The sequence below is a fragment of the Triturus cristatus genome, chromosome 4_1 (assembly GCF_964204655.1).
Source record: "Triturus cristatus chromosome 4_1, aTriCri1.1, whole genome shotgun sequence".
NCBI classification, from domain to species: domain Eukaryota; kingdom Metazoa; phylum Chordata; class Amphibia; order Caudata; family Salamandridae; genus Triturus; species Triturus cristatus.
The window spans coordinates 639,620,952-639,641,644 of NC_140585.1; positions in this window are offsets into that span (position 1 = coordinate 639,620,952).

The following is a 20,693-nucleotide window of genomic DNA, read 5'->3' on the forward strand; positions in this document are numbered from 1 at the left end:
TTAAAATTAACGTTGAAAACATGTCAGATTGACACTCACCGCATTCCATGCTATGATTAGCATCTTTAACTAATTTAGCAAAAGTGACTGTTTTACTTTCTGGCAATGTTAAATAAATAAACCTTTCAGAATCAACATTAGAGCCACATATATTATAACAGTTTTCACAACTATGTTCCCATTTATAAGAGAGACCAAATACATTTTCAATGGGAACCCCTTCTTCTTCCAGTACCTGAAGAAAAAACATCAAGAATTCCTGTGCGTCTTGCTGTACATTTTGAGAAAACTGTGTTCGTCCTGAACATACATCTAAAAGTTTTCTAATTTCAGTAGCACTTTCTATTTGAGTTTTATCATTACTCAGCTTTTGAAAAAGGAGACTCAACTCAGAACAGAATCTTTTTCCCTGATTTACTATTATCTGCTCTTGCACACTTTCCAGATAAAATGCAACATTCAGCACTACATTAGCGTAGCAGTTGACACCAGAGCTATTTTCAAAATGATATCCTACAACCTGTTCTTCATTTTCCTTTTTCTTTTTGCTTCCAATTACATCACTCCTCTTTTTTTTCCTCCTCTCTACATCTTCATTACAGATATTCTCATTTCTCCTTTTACGAGAAACTACACGTTTCTCCAACACAGTATACTGACCTAAATGAGGAGCATAGCTTCTTCTTAATCTATTATACTCCTTTACACAATTTGTATCAGCACTAACTTTTGAGTCATCAAAGTCTATCATGAATAAACCTGATAATGTTTTCACTCGTGACAAAGCAACATATGCCATACCTTCTTTGAACACAGTTGAACCAATGTTCACAAATGCACAATCTACAGTCAATCCTTGAGACTTGTGAATAGTTACAGCATATGCTAGAGAAAACGGAAACTGCTTCCTACGTACATATAAGTCTTTCACAAGCATGAAACGAACTGAACAACGACAAATGTCTTTAACTTCTTCTATCTGATCAAATTTTATTTTTAAACATTCAATTCCATCTTTTTTCTGATAATTAATAAAACCCACAACTCTTCCCATAGCTCCATTAACTAAACCTTTTTCAACATCCAAATTTCTCCTTAAAAATACTCTACAGTTCATGCAAACATATAGATTTTTTTCTAATCCAGCAGTTTTGGAAATGTTCTTCTCTAGTGAATCCAATTTATTTTTCAGTTTGCCTGTTAATGTGATAGTAATTCTTCCATCCTCAATTTTGTCCACTGCTTCCAATTTCCTGATATCTTCCTTTTCCAATTTCAAAAGCTCCTCATTGAATATTGAGCATTCACGTAGAGTTGGCATTAAGCAGATGACACTTTTCTTTTCTGCAATGTTCTTGTATATCTTCTCTGCAACTATTTCTTCCTTTGGAAATAAATTATGTAGCAACCGACTCTGTAATGCTTTTGTGCCAGCTTCAGTGAGTAGTCCAATTCTGATATCTTTCAGAATACTTCCATATTCTTCATCGTTTGCTTGTCTCATATTGGTAGTGAGTTCCTTGTACTCAAAGAAGGACCAAATATTTGCATTACCGATGCTTCCCAATGACTTCTTTGTGTCTTCATGTGTCACAGTATTAAACACTGGTTGTCCTTTAACTGGAGTAAGCTGTAGAAGATCCCCAAAAACTATGACATGTTTTCCACCAAATAACACGTCATAGTCTGTCCTTAGAATTTGCTGCATTCTTAAATGCACAAAGGCAAGCATTAAGTTTGATACCATGCTCACCTCATCAATAATGAGAACTTGCATCTTCTTCAATACTCTTGAAACTTCCAAGCATGCTTCTCCAGTTAGCTTGTTGTATTGTATTTTGTTCTCATGCTCCACTGGTAACATTAGCAAACGATGTAAGGTGATTCCTTTTATGTTATATGCTGCTAACCCAGTTGGAGCAGTAACCACACAAGACAAAGTAGAATCCGTTTTTTGCTGTAGGTAGCTTCTGATGACTTTTATTAAGAAACTTTTTCCAGTTCCAGCTTGTCCACTTACAAACATCCTGATTGGATGAAATGATGTGCATGAGCACTCTTTTTTTTCATGTAGAAATCCGTGATCAATTTTGTTTCTGATCTCTTCATAAATTTGTTGCTGCTCTTCGTTCAGTTGTCTTTCCAAATTTTGTAAGTCTATAAATTCTTCTTGAGCTTGATTCATAGCCGTTTCCACTTCATTCATGGCTATTGATGCTTCATTTTCAACGATTGGTTGTCCTAGGGGATCTTGACTGAGTGTTCCTGAACTTTGGCTGTCCTGAGAACTGTCTCTAGCTACTTCTGCTGCAATTGTAGTTTCCTGTTCAATTTCTTCATTTAACATTTGCAGATAAGTTGAGAATGCACTGCATTGTATGCTGTCTTTGCAAGCATTAAAAGAATCTTCATAGCTTTGAAATTCTCCCAGTAGTTCATCCTCTGTACGCCATGGTTTAAACAGCTGTAAAAGAGCCAAGTAGTAAAATTCCTTTTTTTCAGTACTGTCTCAACTCAGCTTCCTGTGATTTATCAAACTTCCTTTTGTTTGCTTCACCAAACATCCTTCCTCACCAATGACTTTATATTTTCCATTGTTGATGTCTTCTGCGGCTTTCCGTGAATAAATGTAGTTCTGCAGCACTTCATAAAGACACATGTTCTCCAGATGATGACTTCTCTTTGGGTAATATGTGTCCAACATGTTTGATTTCAAAATATCTGTACTTTCTGGGTCATTCTCGGCCAAATATTCAATTTCTCCAACAGATTTCAATACCCGATTTCTCATTGCTGCAAGGCCTAAACTTGCCCAAATTATTCTTCTTGATTTCGAGTAGAGACTTGCAGAAGATAACCTATCTGAACATTCGTAGGATCCAATTTCTCGATGCGATAACATCTTTAAACTGAAACTGTACAGCTTCTTACTGACAGTCTTCTCGTGAGAAATCTCTTCCCACATTTCCTTCAATTCTGTTTTTTCTGATTTCGTAATGTAAGACGTTACATATCGAGCAACAGCAATGGAATTGTCAGCTACATACTGTATATCCATGTTAGCATTCCACATGGATAAAATGACTGGGGTGTAGTCATTTATATTTTTTGATTCTTCTTTTCTTTTAAGGTTGTAGGTATTCTTAGGTGATTTTCTTGTGATAGTATGTCTCACAGATGACATAAAACTGTTTACTCTTCCATTTGAAAGAACAGGTCTAGGAAATCCAAATCGACATTTAGTGTAGTATTTATCTTTGCTCTTGTATTTCCGTCGATAGTATTTTCCACACCGATGACTTTGGAAACGTAAAACTTGCTCCTTTAACTTTTTCTCTTCTGTGCTTTTTGGTATAGCACATGTTGCATATTCTTCAATGTAAGATAACACTGCTTCATCAGCATCTGTTCCAAACTTTGGGGCATCCTTGATCCACAACAGCATATGAATATGAGGAGCACCTCTTGCCTGGTACTCTTTTCTCCAAAAGAAATCCACTACTTCTCCTAGAGGTGGATTTTTTTTATTGCAGATGAAGGACATCATAGCCTCAAATCTATGATTGAAATATCTGCAAACATTAACCGGATCCAATGAGCACAGTTCTCCTGCTGTCTTGTATTCGATGTTTTTAATGTTTGAATTTGCCTCTCGTAGAAAATCCAGTAAATCATCCCAAGCGTACTCAGCACAGCTTAGGGTAACGAACCATGTTGGTGTTCCTAAATTCCGTAACATGCATTTTAATTCACCATGGCGTCGGTACCAATATTCATTAGTCCCACGCTGACAAGCCATCAGATTGATCAGTTGTGTTTCCAAATGATCATCTCGGTGCTGAACTTTCTCCATAAAATCCTTAGGAGACACATTTTGTAAATGTACTCCACTTTTTAAAATGTGATTTACTGCATATGATAATGCAGACAAGTCGCTTTCAAATAAAAGATGGAACAAATAAGGAATACTTTGTCGAAATCTTGGATCTTCTGCATATAGTCTTGTAGTCCGATACTCAGAAGCTGGAATCTGTTCTGGACGTTCATCGTATCGTCCTCCTTTTCCTTTAGGAAACAGCTGGGGAAAACATCGAGCTTCCAAGCTCTCCTCCCATACACTCACGGGAGTTCCTTTTGCTTTCTTCATCTGAAACAGATCAATATTGTCTAACATAACTTCTTTTGAATGAAGAGGATGTATGCTAAAATGTTCATAAATTTCTTCTTCCTTTGACTTGTCCACTTTTTCAATTTGTCCAGTTGGTGTTTCTGTGTCTTCTTGTAAATCTTCTTCTTCTTCTTCTTCTATATAAATTGATTCATACCATTTGTTATTCCTTTTCAAATACAAATTTGCTCTTTGTACTTTCCGTACATCTACCAGCTCCTGCCAAATCTTCTTATTCTTTGTAGGTACACCATTAACCAGAATAACTAATGGTTCAGTTTCCAAAGTATCTGCATCAATAGTTTCCATATTTTTTTTCAAATCCAAGGGCAAATATACCACTCTACCTTTTAAACCTCTCAGTAAATCTGAAGGAGGTAATTTACCAGTTTTGGGCTCCATACGTACTATGGTCTGGAACGGATGAACACATTGAATAAGTATAGACTCATAAGTATTTAATTCAGAAAGTTCGGCAGGAATAACATCCAATTCTAAATTATTATGTACAGCTCTGGTCGGCATTCTATTTTCTTCTAATTTGTTGTAACAGTATTTACAAATACGCTGAACTTCACCCAATTCAAAACAATTTTCAAGAAATATATATGTGGCAAAATCCTTCCACTTATAATTATCTTCATTTTCACTTTTTCTATAGAGATCAACATACCTGGTTTGTTTTCTATAATGAGTTCTGCGGCAACAAATACAAGTAATATTTGGTCTTTCATTAGAGATTTTTTCAAATTTTGTTATGTGATCATTAAATGTCTTACTTAAAAATGGTTCTACATTCTCTTCCACTTCTTCCTCATTTACTGTGTCCTTTTCTGCACTGTTTTGTTCAGGACCAAAGTAACAAAACTGAATTTCATCAACAACCTTCTCTACATCTGATACTGACCCACGGAACAGAGCCCTATTCAATTCATCTAACTTTATTGCTGGACTTTTAGCAAAATACAACCGTCTCACAAACTTTCTCATTTCAGTATGATGAACAGCCAGCATTCTAAAATGATGGAAAACACTAATACACACTTTTCTAGATAGACAAGCCAGAGAATGACCCTGCAAACCAGTATTCTCTCTCACTCTGCATGGATCTAGACTTTGAAGCACCTTAATCTTCTGTTTTACACTTTTTTTTACTATATTCTCTTAGAAACTCACGAAATTTATCAATAGATTCCTGACGCACAGTGCAAATACTACTACAATTCCAAGTGTACACTGGGGCTTTAGGACGTCTCCCCATAGCCTCATCCGCCATCACTTGTACCTCATCTCTTGGAACCATTATCTCCTTCTCCATTATGCAACCATTTTTCACTTCGTAAGCACGACCTCTGGTGTCAACTGCATGCAGCAAACTATTACTTTTAAAATAGCTCTCTTCATTAAAAAAAGGTTCACTACTTGAACTATGCATCCATTTTCCTAAAAACACTTTACAAAAGTTTGTTCTGTTCACTACTCTTTTCCTTTTGCTTTGTGATTTCAGTACATTAACCATTTTATCTAATGTACGCATCCTATTCAAAATTAGAATGAATAGTTTCCTTTTTAATTCTAATGCCTTTGCTGCAATGGCTTCAATTTCTTTTTTTCTCTTGTAAAATTTAGCCTTTTGCTTATATTTCTTCACATCCTTTATCAAATTGGACATAACTCTTCTCTGAAACATTTTTCTACGTATCTCTTTAAACGCTGTTTTTCTGTTTAAGTTAATCTTTTTAGTTGCAGAAGGTATATTTGCATTAACTAAATTCTCAATTTTTTCCTCTCCTTCTCTGTTGAAAACATTCTTTCCAGTAGAGACATTTTGTACATTTTTCCGTTTTTTGAATATGTTCTTTAAAAAATCTTTTGTTTGCTTACCAGAAGATTTTTTCTTTTTCCCAACATGAGCATCTCCAACTAACTAAGGGGCATATCAACAACAACCGGCGATAATTATCGCTAAGCGCACTTAGCGCTAGGATAATTATCGCCGGCTAGCGTTGATTTTTATCGCTGAGATAGCGTGCTATTAGCAACGCTTATCTCAATAGCGATAAAAATCCTCACGCTAAGTGGCTAACGTGAGATTATCGCTGGAAACCCAGCGATAATCTCATGTTAGCTTGTTGATAGGGACAGACAAACTTAGCCATGATATCCTCCTTCCATAGGATATCATGGCTAAGTCAGAAAAATACCAGATGTAAAAAAGCAGCGTTAACCGCGGTTAGCGCTGCTTTTTTTGTCTCTAACAGGGTTAGCGATATTCTTGATAATAGGAGAAATGTGGCTTAGCGACATTTCTCCTATTATTTTACTCTGGAACGCCCCCTTTGCATCTCATTAGAGATGCAAGGGGAAGCGTAGAGTAAAAGGGTGCTAACATGCGAATTTGCATGTTAGCACCCTGTTGTTGATAGGGTGCTAGTTTTATCTCTGCTTTTTTGGCTTTTAAAGCCCAAAAAGCAGAGATAAAGCCCTTGTTGATATGCCCCTTAGGTCCTCCAGTTGTCTTCAAATATAGGTTTTTTTTGTGGTCTTTCTTTACTCTGGATTTTGTAGGCATCTTAAATTTTGTTCACTGCTCTTCAGCAATACCTGAAAAAAACTAAAAAAAAAATCCTTTATTTTATTTAAATATATTACTACATTTTTTATGTTCTTTAGAAATCTTAAAATACTATAAACCCCTTTCCTATAAATGAAAATCACAATAACACCTTCACAAATTAAATTTCTAAAAATTATTCCTGTGTGCACACAAAGTCATGCTTTGAAATTAGACAGAAAACGAAATTTCTTTGCCAATTTGAAAGCACACTTACTACTCTTTTTTTTGGCAAGTGATAAACACTTTTACAGACTGACACATTTTGAATCCACTTTTTAGATTCTCAAAAAAGCACATGTCCAAACTGCTTTTTCAGACCAGCACCATGTGTAACCTGGGTGACTGACTACACTCCAGCAAGGGCAACCAGCCTTAGTGATGCTGAATGTATTTGAATTACTGACTGAAACCTCAAACCCCACTCGCTTGTGAATACTGTGCATGATTCCACAGGGTAAGCAGCTGGGTGTGTGCTAAGAGTCTGCTTCTGCACCAAAAAATGGCTCCCCCTTTCCATCTAATGCAACTGTGAAATCACCAGAGCAATACGCAATAAATCTCTGCCTGTAATTCCTTTTTGCACACAGAGTCATGTTTTCATATTAGTCACAAAACGAAATTTCTTTGCCAATTTGAAAGCACACTTACTACTCTTTTTTTTGGCAAGTGATAAACACTTTTACAGACTGACACATTATGAATCCACTTTTCAGATTCTTAAAAAAGCACATGTGCAATCACCAGAGCAATACGCAATAAATCTCTGCCTGTAATTCCTTTTTGCACACAGAGTCATGTTTTCATATTAGTCACAAAACGAAATTTCTTTGCCAATTTGAAAGCACACTTACTACTCTTTTTTTTGGCAAGTGATAAACACTTTTACAGACTGACACATTTTGAATCCACTTTTCAGATTCTTAAAAAAGCACATGTCCAAACTGCTTTTTCAGACCAGCACCATGTGTAACCTGGGTGACTGACTACACTCCAGCAAGGGCAACCAGCCTTAGTGATGCTGAATGTATTTGCATTACTGACTGAAACCTCAAACCCCACTCGCTTGTCAATACTGTGCATGATTCCACAGGGTAAGCAGCTAGGTGTGTGCTAAGAGTCTGCTTCTGCACCAAAAAATGGCTCCCCCTTTCCATCTAATGCAACTGTGAAATCACCAGAGCAATACGCAATAAATCTCTGCCTGTAATTCCTTTTTGCACACAGAGTCATGTTTTCATATTAGTCACAAAACGAAATTTCTTTGCCAATTTGAAAGCACACTTACTACTCTTTTTTTTGGCAAGTGATAAACACTTTTACAGACTGACACATTTTGAATCCACTTTTCAGATTCTTAAAAAAGCACATGTCCAAACTGCTTTTTCAGACCAGCACCATGTGTAACCTGGGTGACTGACTACACTCCAGCAAGGGCAACCAGCCTTAGTGATGCTGAATGTATTTGCATTACTGACTGAAACCTCAAACCCCACTCGCTTGTGAATACTGTGCATGATTCCACAGGGTAAGCAGCTGGGTGTGTGCTAAGAGTCTGCTTCTGCACCAAAAAATGGCTCCCCCTTTCCATCTAATGCAACTGTGAAATCACCAGAGCAATACGCAATAAATCTCTGCCTGTAATTCCTTTTTGCACACAGAGTCATGTTTTCATATTAGTCACAAAACGAAATTTCTTTGCCAATTTGAAAGCACACTTACTACTCTTTTTTTTGGCAAGTGATAAACACTTTTACAGACTGACACATTATGAATCCACTTTTCAGATTCTTAAAAAAGCACATGTGCAAACTGCTTTTTCAGACCAGCACAATGTGTAACCTGGGTGACTGACTACACTCCAGCAAGGGCAACCAGCCTTAGTGATGCTGAATGTTTTTGCATTACTGACTGAAACCTCAAACCCCACTCGCTTGTGAATACTGTGCATGATTCCACAGGGTAAGCAGCTGGGTGTGTGCTAAGAGTCTGCTTCTGCACCAAAAAATGGCTCCCCCTTTCCATCTAATGCAACTGTGAAATCACCAGAGCAATACGCAATAAATCTCTGCCTGTAATTCCTTTTTGCGCACAGAGTCATGTTTTCATATTAGTCACAAAACGAAATTTCTTTGCCAATTTGAAAGCACACTTACTACTCTTTTTTTTGGCAAGTGATAAACACTTTTACAGACTGACACATTATGAATCCACTTTTCAGATTCTTAAAAAAGCACATGTGCAATCACCAGAGCAATACGCAATAAATCTCTGCCTGTAATTCCTTTTTGCACACAGAGTCATGTTTTCATATTAGTCACAAAACGAAATTTCTTTGCCAATTTGAAAGCACACTTACTACTCTTTTTTTTGGCAAGTGATAAACACTTTTACAGACTGACACATTTTGAATCCACTTTTCAGATTCTTAAAAAAGCACATGTCCAAACTGCTTTTTCAGACCAGCACCATGTGTAACCTGGGTGACTGACTACACTCCAGCAAGGGCAACCAGCCTTAGTGATGCTGAATGTATTTGCATTACTGACTGAAACCTCAAACCCCACTCGCTTGTGAATACTGTGCATGATTCCACAGGGTAAGCAGCTGGGTGTGTGCTAAGAGTCTGCTTCTGCACCAAAAAATGGCTCCCCCTTTCCATCTAATGCAACTGTGAAATCACCAGAGCAATACGCAATAAATCTCTGCCTGTAATTCCTTTTTGCACACAGAGTCATGTTTTCATATTAGTCACAAAACGAAATTTCTTTGCCAATTTGAAAGCACACTTACTACTCTTTTTTTTGGCAAGTGATAAACACTTTTACAGACTGACACATTTTGAATCCACTTTTCAGATTCTTAAAAAAGCACATGTCCAAACTGCTTTTTCAGACCAGCACCATGTGTAACCTGGGTGACTGACTACACTCCAGCAAGGGCAACCAGCCTTAGTGATGCTGAATGTATTTGCATTACTGACTGAAACCTCAAACCCCACTCGCTTGTGAATACTGTGCATGATTCCACAGGGTAAGCAGCTGGGTGTGTGCTAAGAGTCTGCTTCTGCACCAAAAAATGGCTCCCCCTTTCCATCTAATGCAACTGTGAAATCACCAGAGCAATACGCAATAAATCTCTGCCTGTAATTCCTTTTTTCACACAGAGTCATGTTTTCATATTAGTCACAAAACGAAATTTCTTTGCCAATTTGAGAGCACACTTACTACTCTTTTTTTTGGCAAGTGATAAACACTTTTACAGACTGACACATTTTGAATCCACTTTTTAGATTCTTAAAAAAGCACATGTCCAAACTGCTTTTTCAGACCAGCACCATGTGTAACCTGGGTGACTGACTACACTCCAGCAAGGGCAACCAGCCTTAGTGATGCTGAATGTATTTGCATTACTGACTGAAACCTCAAACCCCACTCGCTTGTGAATACTGTGCATGATTCCACAGGGTAAGCAGCTGGGTGTGTGCTAAGAGTCTGCTTCTGCACCAAAAAATGGCTCCCCCTTTCCATCTAATGCAACTGTGAAATCACCAGAGCAATACGCAATAAATCTCTGCCTGTAATTCCTTTTTGCACACAGAGTCATGTTTTCATATTAGTCACAAAACAAAATTTCTTTGCCAATTTGAAAGCACACTTACTACTCTTTTTTTTGGCAAGTGATAAACACTTTTACAGACTGACACATTTTAAACCAACTTTTTAGATTCTTAAAAAAGCACATGTGCAAACTGCTTTTTCAGACCAGCACCATGTGTAACCTGGGTGACTGACTACACTCCAGCAAGGGCAACCAGCCTTAGTGATGCTGAATGTATTTGCATTACTGACTGAAACCTCAAACCCCACTCGCTTGTGAATACTGTGCATGATTCCACAGGGTAAGCAGCTGGGTGTGTGCTAAGAGTCTGCTTCTGCACCAAAAAATGGCTCCCCCTTTCCATCTAATGCAACTGTGAAATCACCAGAGCAATACGCAATAAATCTCTGCCTGTAATTCCTTTTTGCACACAGAGTCATGTTTTCATATTAGTCTCAAAACGAAATTTCTTTGCCAATTTGAAAGCACACTTACTACTCTTTTTTTTGGCAAGTGATAAACACTTTTACAGACTGACACATTTTAAACCAACTTTTTAGATTCTTAAAAAAGCACATGTCCAAACTGCTTTTTCAGACCAGCACCATGTGTAACCTGGGTGACTGACTACACTCCAGCAAGGGCAACCAGCCTTAGTGATGCTGAATGTATTTGCATTACTGACTGAAACCTCAAACCCCACTCGGTAGTGAATACTGTGCATGATTCCACAGGGTAAGCAGCTGGCTGTGTGCTAAGAGTCTGCTTCTGCATAAAAAAATACCTCCCCCTTTCCATCTAATGCAACTGTGAAATCACCAGAGCAATACGCAATAAATCTCTGCCTGTAATTCCTTTTTGCGCACAGAGTCATGTTTTCATATTAGTCACAAAACGAAATTTCTTTGCCAATTTGAAAGCACACTTACTACTCTTTTTTTTGGCAAGTGATAAACACTTTTACAGACTGACACATTATGAATCCACTTTTCAGATTCTTAAAAAAGCACATGTGCAATCACCAGAGCAATACGCAATAAATCTCTGCCTGTAATTCCTTTTTGCACACAGAGTCATGTTTTCATATTAGTCACAAAACGAAATTTCTTTGCCAATTTGAAAGCACACTTACTACTCTTTTTTTTGGCAAGTGATAAACACTTTTACAGACTGACACATTTTGAATCCACTTTTCAGATTCTTAAAAAAGCACATGTCCAAACTGCTTTTTCAGACCAGCACCATGTGTAACCTGGGTGACTGACTACACTCCAGCAAGGGCAACCAGCCTTAGTGATGCTGAATGTATTTGCATTACTGACTGAAACCTCAAACCCCACTCGCTTGTCAATACTGTGCATGATTCCACAGGGTAAGCAGCTAGGTGTGTGCTAAGAGTCTGCTTCTGCACCAAAAAATGGCTCCCCCTTTTTATCTAATGCAACTGTGAAATCACCAGAGCAATACGCAATAAATCTCTGCCTGTAATTCCTTTTTGCACACAGAGTCATGTTTTCATATTAGTCACAAAACGAAATTTCTTTGCCAATTTGAAAGCACACTTACTACTCTTTTTTTTGGCAAGTGATAAAGACTTTTACAGACTGACACATTTTGAATCCACTTTTCAGATTCTTAAAAAAGCACATGTCCAAACTGCTTTTTCAGACCAGCACCATGTGTAACCTGGGTGACTGACTACACTCCAGCAAGGGCAACCAGCCTTAGTGATGCTGAATGTATTTGCATTACTGACTGAAACCTCAAACCCCACTCGCTTGTGAATACTGTGCATGATTCCACAGGGTAAGCAGCTGGGTGTGTGCTAAGAGTCTGCTTCTGCACCAAAAAATGGCTCCCCCTTTCCATCTAATGCAACTGTGAAATCACCAGAGCAATACGCAATAAATCTCTGCCTGTAATTCCTTTTTGCACACAGAGTCATGTTTTCATATTAGTCACAAAACGAAATTTCTTTGCCAATTTGAAAGCACACTTACTACTCTTTTTTTTGGCAAGTGATAAACACTTTTACAGACTGACACATTTTGAATCCACTTTTCAGATTCTTAAAAAAGCACATGTCCAAACTGCTTTTTCAGACCAGCACCATGTGTAACCTGGGTGACTGACTACACTCCAGCAAGGGCAACCAGCCTTAGTGATGCTGAATGTATTTGCATTACTGACTGAAACCTCAAACCCCACTCGCTTGTGAATACTGTGCATGATTCCACAGGGTAAGCAGCTGGGTGTGTGCTAAGAGTCTGCTTCTGCACCAAAAAATGGCTCCCCCTTTCCATCTAATGCAACTGTGAAATCACCAGAGCAATACGCAATAAATCTCTGCCTGTAATTCCTTTTTTCACACAGAGTCATGTTTTCATATTAGTCACAAAACGAAATTTCTTTGCCAATTTGAGAGCACACTTACTACTCTTTTTTTTGGCAAGTGATAAACACTTTTACAGACTGACACATTTTGAATCCACTTTTTAGATTCTTAAAAAAGCACATGTCCAAACTGCTTTTTCAGACCAGCACCATGTGTAACCTGGGTGACTGACTACACTCCAGCAAGGGCAACCAGCCTTAGTGATGCTGAATGTATTTGCATTACTGACTGAAACCTCAAACCCCACTCGCTTGTGAATACTGTGCATGATTCCACAGGGTAAGCAGCTGGGTGTGTGCTAAGAGTCTGCTTCTGCACCAAAAAATGGCTCCCCCTTTCCATCTAATGCAACTGTGAAATCACCAGAGCAATACGCAATAAATCTCTGCCTGTAATTCCTTTTTGCACACAGAGTCATGTTTTCATATTAGTCACAAAACAAAATTTCTTTGCCAATTTGAAAGCACACTTACTACTCTTTTTTTTGGCAAGTGATAAACACTTTTACAGACTGACACATTTTAAACCAACTTTTTAGATTCTTAAAAAAGCACATGTGCAAACTGCTTTTTCAGACCAGCACCATGTGTAACCTGGGTGACTGACTACACTCCAGCAAGGGCAACCAGCCTTAGTGATGCTGAATGTATTTGCATTACTGACTGAAACCTCAAACCCCACTCGCTTGTGAATACTGTGCATGATTCCACAGGGTAAGCAGCTGGGTGTGTGCTAAGAGTCTGCTTCTGCACCAAAAAATGGCTCCCCCTTTCCATCTAATGCAACTGTGAAATCACCAGAGCAATACGCAATAAATCTCTGCCTGTAATTCCTTTTTGCACACAGAGTCATGTTTTCATATTAGTCTCAAAACGAAATTTCTTTGCCAATTTGAAAGCACACTTACTACTCTTTTTTTTGGCAAGTGATAAACACTTTTACAGACTGACACATTTTAAACCAACTTTTTAGATTCTTAAAAAAGCACATGTCCAAACTGCTTTTTCAGACCAGCACCATGTGTAACCTGGGTGACTGACTACACTCCAGCAAGGGCAACCAGCCTTAGTGATGCTGAATGTATTTGCATTACTGACTGAAACCTCAAACCCCACTCGGTAGTGAATACTGTGCATGATTCCACAGGGTAAGCAGCTGGCTGTGTGCTAAGAGTCTGCTTCTGCATAAAAAAATACCTCCCCCTTTCCATCTAATGCAAATGTAAAATCACCAGAGCAATACCAAACAGCTTTCTGAGACCAACAACATGTGTAACCTGGGTGACTGACTACACTCCATCAAGGGCAACCAGCCTTAGTAATGCTGAATGTATTTGCATTACTGAGTGCAACCTCAAACCCTAAAAGTATTCCTTATTTATACCAGTACACCTTAATTTATCGTGAAAACATAGTCCATATTATTTTACATGTTCCTCACATTTAAATTTCTCCCAAAACAGAAAATGATAAACACAACTTCAACAAAAGGAATTCCATTTCTATTATTCATTTCTTAATTTACCATATACATCCCCTCTCAAACTCTAAACTCACCTTTAAAATTAGTTAGTTGTGAAAGAAATGTAGCACTCAAACAGCAGATTATCAGAGCCAGGATCTCTGTTCTTTACACCTCTCTCCTCTCAGCAGAACCAGATAATGGCAAACTTTCCCTCTCTTTTTCCACACATATACATGTTAATTTCAAATCTCAGTGCTTCCCCCTTTTTTTCAAATGTAATCACACATTTCTATTGGTTGAAAACCAACCCTTTTCCAAAAGTACCCTTCCCCCAACTTGACTTCTGCCTAGTACCCTTCCCCCAACTTGACTTCTGCCTGCTACCATAGCAACAGCTCATGGAACACTGCTGTGTGGAGTTAGGTCAGAAGTTCACCAAACAATGTTTCATTTCCAAAGAGCAAGAGTGCTTGACTTTTCAAACCTAACAGCAAATCCATAGTACTGTTCTTTGGTAACACATTTTTCTGTACCAATACAAAACATTCTTCTATTAATTTACACATACAGCCTAGTTTTTATTGTAGAATGGTATGAAACAGCCAATCAGTTCTTTTTTTAATAAAAAAAATATGTATGCCCCCATTTCCAAACTGTCTTTCATTTCTTTTTACCATTCTACTGAATTACACCTCTTGAGTGCATCCAGTTCTCCTTTGAAGATGTTCACAGTGTGGATTGTAGGGCACAGCTATGTCTTCTGGAGTGAAAAGTATGCAGAGAAAACAGATATGGTGAGAGACCTTGCTTTGCCAGATGCAGACATTAAATGGATTGGTCAGAGAGGGTTAAAGTGGCACCAATTGATGCCATTGGTGAAATCCTTCATGCAAATCCAACACCCTGACCTCATAATAGTGCACTGTGGTGGCAATGACCTAGGCACTTTGACTGGGGTAGGTCTGGAAATGCTTATGAAGGACACCTTTGCACAACTGTTTTCACTTTTCCCTAAAACTGCCTTTGTGTTTTCTAACATATGCCAAAGGCAAAAATGGAACTGGTCCAATCATTTCTGTCCACAGATTGACAAAGCAAGAAAGCACGTCAACAAATCTGTTTCTGCTTTCCTCCGTGACTATGGTATGGGTTCCATTTACCACAACAACTTGCGTTACGACATGCAAGACATTTATAGAGGAGATGGTGTGCACTTCACTGATGAAGGGAACAGAGTCTTCCTCTTGAACCTTAGACTCTGCATCGGTACTTACTTGTAGGTACCACTAAAAAATCACTTCATAAACACAACGGCTCTTTTTAGAGCCCCCTAATATCTAAACTCTTAAATCTGCATTTCATTTCTTTTTTTTAATTTTTTTTCTACCGTACGCGTACGTTAAGCTTACCGTACGCGTACCCCGCGATTTTTTTTAAAATCAATAAATGTTTTCTTTGTACTTTTCTGTCCTTCTTTGACCCCCTTACAAATGTTAGGGGGTCTGTAATTCTCTCCCTTGCCCCCTTTTCAAGATATCACTCTTTTTTTTCTGAGTGAAACACACGAAATGGCGGCCGCCGCTTCCTGGTTTCGACCGATTCGAATGTTTACTAAGATCTAACAACCAATCAGAATCGCGCTCGCGCACGCCACCGTACGCGTACGGTAAGCGCACCGTAAGCGCACCGTACGCTGGCTCAGATATATACATTGATTTAAAGGCTATTTTCTCAGAATCTACTGAACAGATTTACACCAAACCTACAAAAGGCACTTCCTTGACCTGAGGACTACCTCTCTGCCAAATTTCAAGTAATTCTGTTCAGCCGTTCGGGCTGTAGCTGTGTCTAAAGGTCCTATGGAAAAATGCATGGGAAAAACGCGTTTTGGGACCCCCCTTTTATCTCAGCCCCCGCTTGAAGAATCCCCCCGAGACTTTCAGGGTAGGAGCGGAGCGTAGCGCCCCACCTATTTTGAAAATTTCGCGAGGATTCATCAACCGGCGCCAAAGTTATTCAAAATAGAATGTTGCGGATTTCCTATGGAAACAGGGTCCTAACTATAACTACCTACTGGCGACCGCCAGTAGGTCATATATATATATATATATATATATATATATATAACTACCTACTGGTGACCGCCAGTAGGTAATATATATATATATATATATATTCACTGAAAAAACCATAGGTTTCACACATGTTATAGTTAGCGGAAATTTTACTGATAAAAAACCAATGAAATTCCCCCGTTATAGTTAGTGCAGGCAACTATAACTCACGCGACCGCAATCCTCTGCTGATGCTAATACTGTATTTAGACACTTATTTGCCCATGTCTTCTTCCATACATTTTTAGCTATACATATATTACAAATATTTTTTTTTCATAAAGACACATATGTCATCAGCAGAAGATTGCGGTCGCGTGAGTTATAGTTGCCTGCACTAACTATAACGGGGGAATTTCATTGGTTTTTTATCAGTAAAATTTCCGCTAACCATAACATGTGTGAAACCTATGGTTTTTTCAGTGAATTTGCAAGGTTTTTTAAATGCTAATTCCTAACTATAACGTGTGTGAAACCTATGGTTTTTTCAGTGAATTTGTACGGTTTTTTAAATGCTAAGTTACTTTACGCCATTCGTGGCGTGCGCGCCCACTTAACGCAGTTCGTTCCATGCGCGCACGGTGCGCTTCGCGCACCGTGCGCGCACAGTAAGCACGCGGTGCGCTTCGCGCACCGCGCGCCCACTTTACGCAGTTAGTGCCGTGCACGCACGGTGGGGACGCGGTGCGCTACGCGCACCGCGTGCCCACGTTGCGCTAGATGGGCCATGTACGCACGATGCGCTTCGCGCACCGTGCGCACATGCAGGACATATGATGCACTTCGTTTTGAAAGGTAATATTTTAATTTTTCGTAATTTTTATAAGCCATGCACAAATGGTGCCCTTCGGGCACCATTTGCACACGGGGTGGACAGAGTGTGGATAATTATTTTTTTTTTTTAAATATTATAGTTTTTCTCTTATATATATATATATATATATATATATATATATATATATATATATATATATATATATATATATTACCTACTGGCGGTCGCCAGTAGGTAGTTATAGTTAGGACCCTGTTTCCATAGGAAATCCGCAACATTCTATTTTGAATAACTTTGGCGCCGGTCGACGAATCCTCGCGAAATTCTCAAAATAGGTGGGGCGCTACGCTCCGCTCCTTCCCTGAAAGTCTCGGGGGGATTCGTCAAGCAGGGGCTGAGATAAAAGGGGGGTCCCAAAACGCGTTTTTCCCATGCATTTTTCCATAGGACCTTTAGACAGGGCTACAGCCCGAACGGCTGAACAGAATTACTAGAAATTTGGCAGAGAGGTAGTCCTCAGGTCAAGGAAGTGCCTTTTGTAGGTTTGGTGTAAATCTGTTCAGTAGATTCTGAGAAAATAGCCTTTAAATCAATATATATATCTGAGCCAGCTTACGGTGCGCTTACGGTACGCTTACCGTACGCGTACGGTGGCGTGCGCGAGCACGATTCTGATTGGCTCTTAGATCTTAGTAAACATTCGAATCGGCCGAAACCAGGAAGCGGCGGCCGCCATTTCGTGTGTTTCATTCAGAAAAAAAAGAGTGATAACAAGAAAAGGGGGCAAGGAGGAGAGTTACAGACCCCCTAACATTTGTAAGGGGGTCAAAGAAGGACAGAAAAGTACAAAGAAAACATTTATTGTTTTTTAAAAAAATCACGGGGTACGCGTACGGTAAGCTCACCGTACGCGTACGGTAGAAAAAAACAAATAAAAAAAGAAATGAAATGCAGATTTAAGTGTTTAGATATTAGGGGGCTCTAAAAAGAGCCGTTGTGTTTATGAAGTGATTTTTAAGTGGTACCTACAAGTAAGTACCGATGCAGAGTCTAAGGTTCAAGAGGAAGACTCTGTTCCCTTCATCATTGAAGTGCACACCATCTCCTCTATAAATGTCTTGCATGTCGTAACGCAAGTTGTTGTGGTAAATGGAACCCATACCATAGTCACGGAGGAAAGCAGAAACAGATTTGTTGACGTGCTTTCTTGCTTTGTCAATCTGCGGACAGAAATGATTGGACCAGTTCCATTTTTGCCTTTGGCATATGTTAGAAAACACAAAGGCAGTTTTAGGGAAAAGTGAAAACAGTTGTGCAAAGGTGTCCTTCATAAGCATTTCCAGACCTACCCCAGTCAAAGTGCCTAGGTCATTGCCACCACAGTGCACTATTATGAGGTCAGGGTGTTGGTTTTGCATGAAGGATTTCACCAATGGCATCAATTGGTGCCACTTTAACCCTCTCTGACCAATCCATTTAATGTCTACATTTGGCAAAGCAAGGTCTCTCACCATACCTGTTTTCTCTGCAAACTTTTCACTCCAGAAGACATAGCTGTGCCCTACAATCCACACTGTGAACATCTTCAAAGGAGAACTGGATGCACTCAGGAGGTGTAATTCAGTAGAATGGTAAAAAGAAATGAAAGACAGTTTGGAAATGGAGGCATACATATTTTTTTCATAAAAAAAAGAACTGATTGGCTGTTTCATACCATTCTAGAATAAAAACTAGGCTGTATGTGTAAATTAATAGAAGCATGTTTTGTATTGGTACAGAAAAATGTGTTACCAAAGAACAGTACTATGGATTTGCTGTTAGGTTTGAAAAGTCAAGCACTCTTGCTCTGTGGAATTGAAACATTGTTTGGCGAACTTCTGACCTAACTCCACACAGCAGTGTTCCATGAGCTGTTGCTATGGTAGCAGGCAGAAGTCAAGTTGGGGGAAGGGTACTAGGCAGAAGTCAAGTTGGGGGAAGGGTACTTTTGGAAAAGGGTTGGTTTTCAACCAAATAGAAATGTGTGATTACATTTGAAAAAAAGGGGGAAGCACTGAGATTTGAAATTAACATGTATATATGTGGAAAAAGAGAGGGAAAGTTTGCCATTATCTGGTTCTGCTGAGAGGAGAGAGGTGTAAAGAACAGAGATCCTGGCTCTGATAATCTGCTGTTTGAGTGCCACATTTCTTTCACAACTAACTAATTTTAAAGGTGAGTTTAGAGTTTGAGAGGGGATGTATATGGTAAATTAAGAAATGAATAATAGAAATGCAATTCTTTTTGTTGAAGTTGTGTTTATTATTTTGTGTTTTGGGAGAAATTTAAATGTGAGGAACAAGTAAAATAATATGGACTATGTTTTCACAATAAATTAAGGTGTACTGGTATAAAAAAAGAATAGTTTAAGGGTTTGAGGTTGGACTCAGTAATGCAAATACATTCAGCATCACTAAGGCTGGTTGCCCTTGCTGGAGTGTAGGCAGTCACCCAGATTACAAATGGTGCTGGTCTGAAAAAGCAGTTTGGACATGTGCTTTTTAAAAAATCTGAAAAGTGGATTCATAATGTGTCAGTCTGTAAAAGTGATTATCACTTGCCAAAAAAAAGAGCAGTAAGTGTGCTTTCAAATTGGCAAAGAAATTTCGTTTTGTGACTAATGTGAAAACATGACTCTGTGTGCAAAGAGGAATTATAGGCAGAGATTTATTGCGTATTGCTCTGGTGATTTCACAGTTGCATTAGATGGAAAGGGGGAGCCATTTTTTGGTGCAGAAGCAGACTCTTAGCACACACCCAGCTGCTTACCATGTGGAATCATGCACAGTATTCACAAGCGAGTGGGGTTTGAGGTTTCAGTCAGTAATGCAAATACATTCAGCATCACTAAGGCTGGTTGCCCTTCCTGGAGTGTAGGCAGTCACCCAGGTTACAAATGGTGATGGTCTGAAAAAGCAGTTTGGACATGTGCTTTTTAAAAAATCTGAAAAGTGGATTCATAATGTGTCAGTCTGTAAAAGTGTTTATCACTTGCCAAAAAAAAGAGCAGTAAGTGTGCTTTCAAATTGGCAAAGAAATTTCGTTTTGTGACTAATGTGAAAACATGACTCTGTGTGCAAATAGGAATTACAGGCAGAGATTTATTGCGTATTGCTCTGGTGATTTCACAGTTGCATTAGATGGAAAGGGGGAGCCATTTTTTGGTGCAGAAGCAGACTCTTAGCACACACCCATCTGCTTACCATGTGGAATCATGCACAGTATTCACAAGCGAGTGGGGTTTGAGGTTTCAGTCAGTAATGCAAATACATTCAGCATCACTAAGGGTGGTTGCCCTTGCTGGAGTGTAGGCAGTCACCCAGGTTACAAATGGTGCTGGTCTGAAAAAGCAGTTTGGACGTGTGCTTTTTAAAAAATCTGAAAAGTGGATTCATAATGTGTCAGTCTGTAAAAATGTTTATCACTTGCAAAAAAAAAGAGCAGTAAGTGTGCTTTCAAATTGGCAAAGAAATTTCGTTTTGTGACTAATGTGAAAACATGACTCTGTGTGCAAATAGGAATTA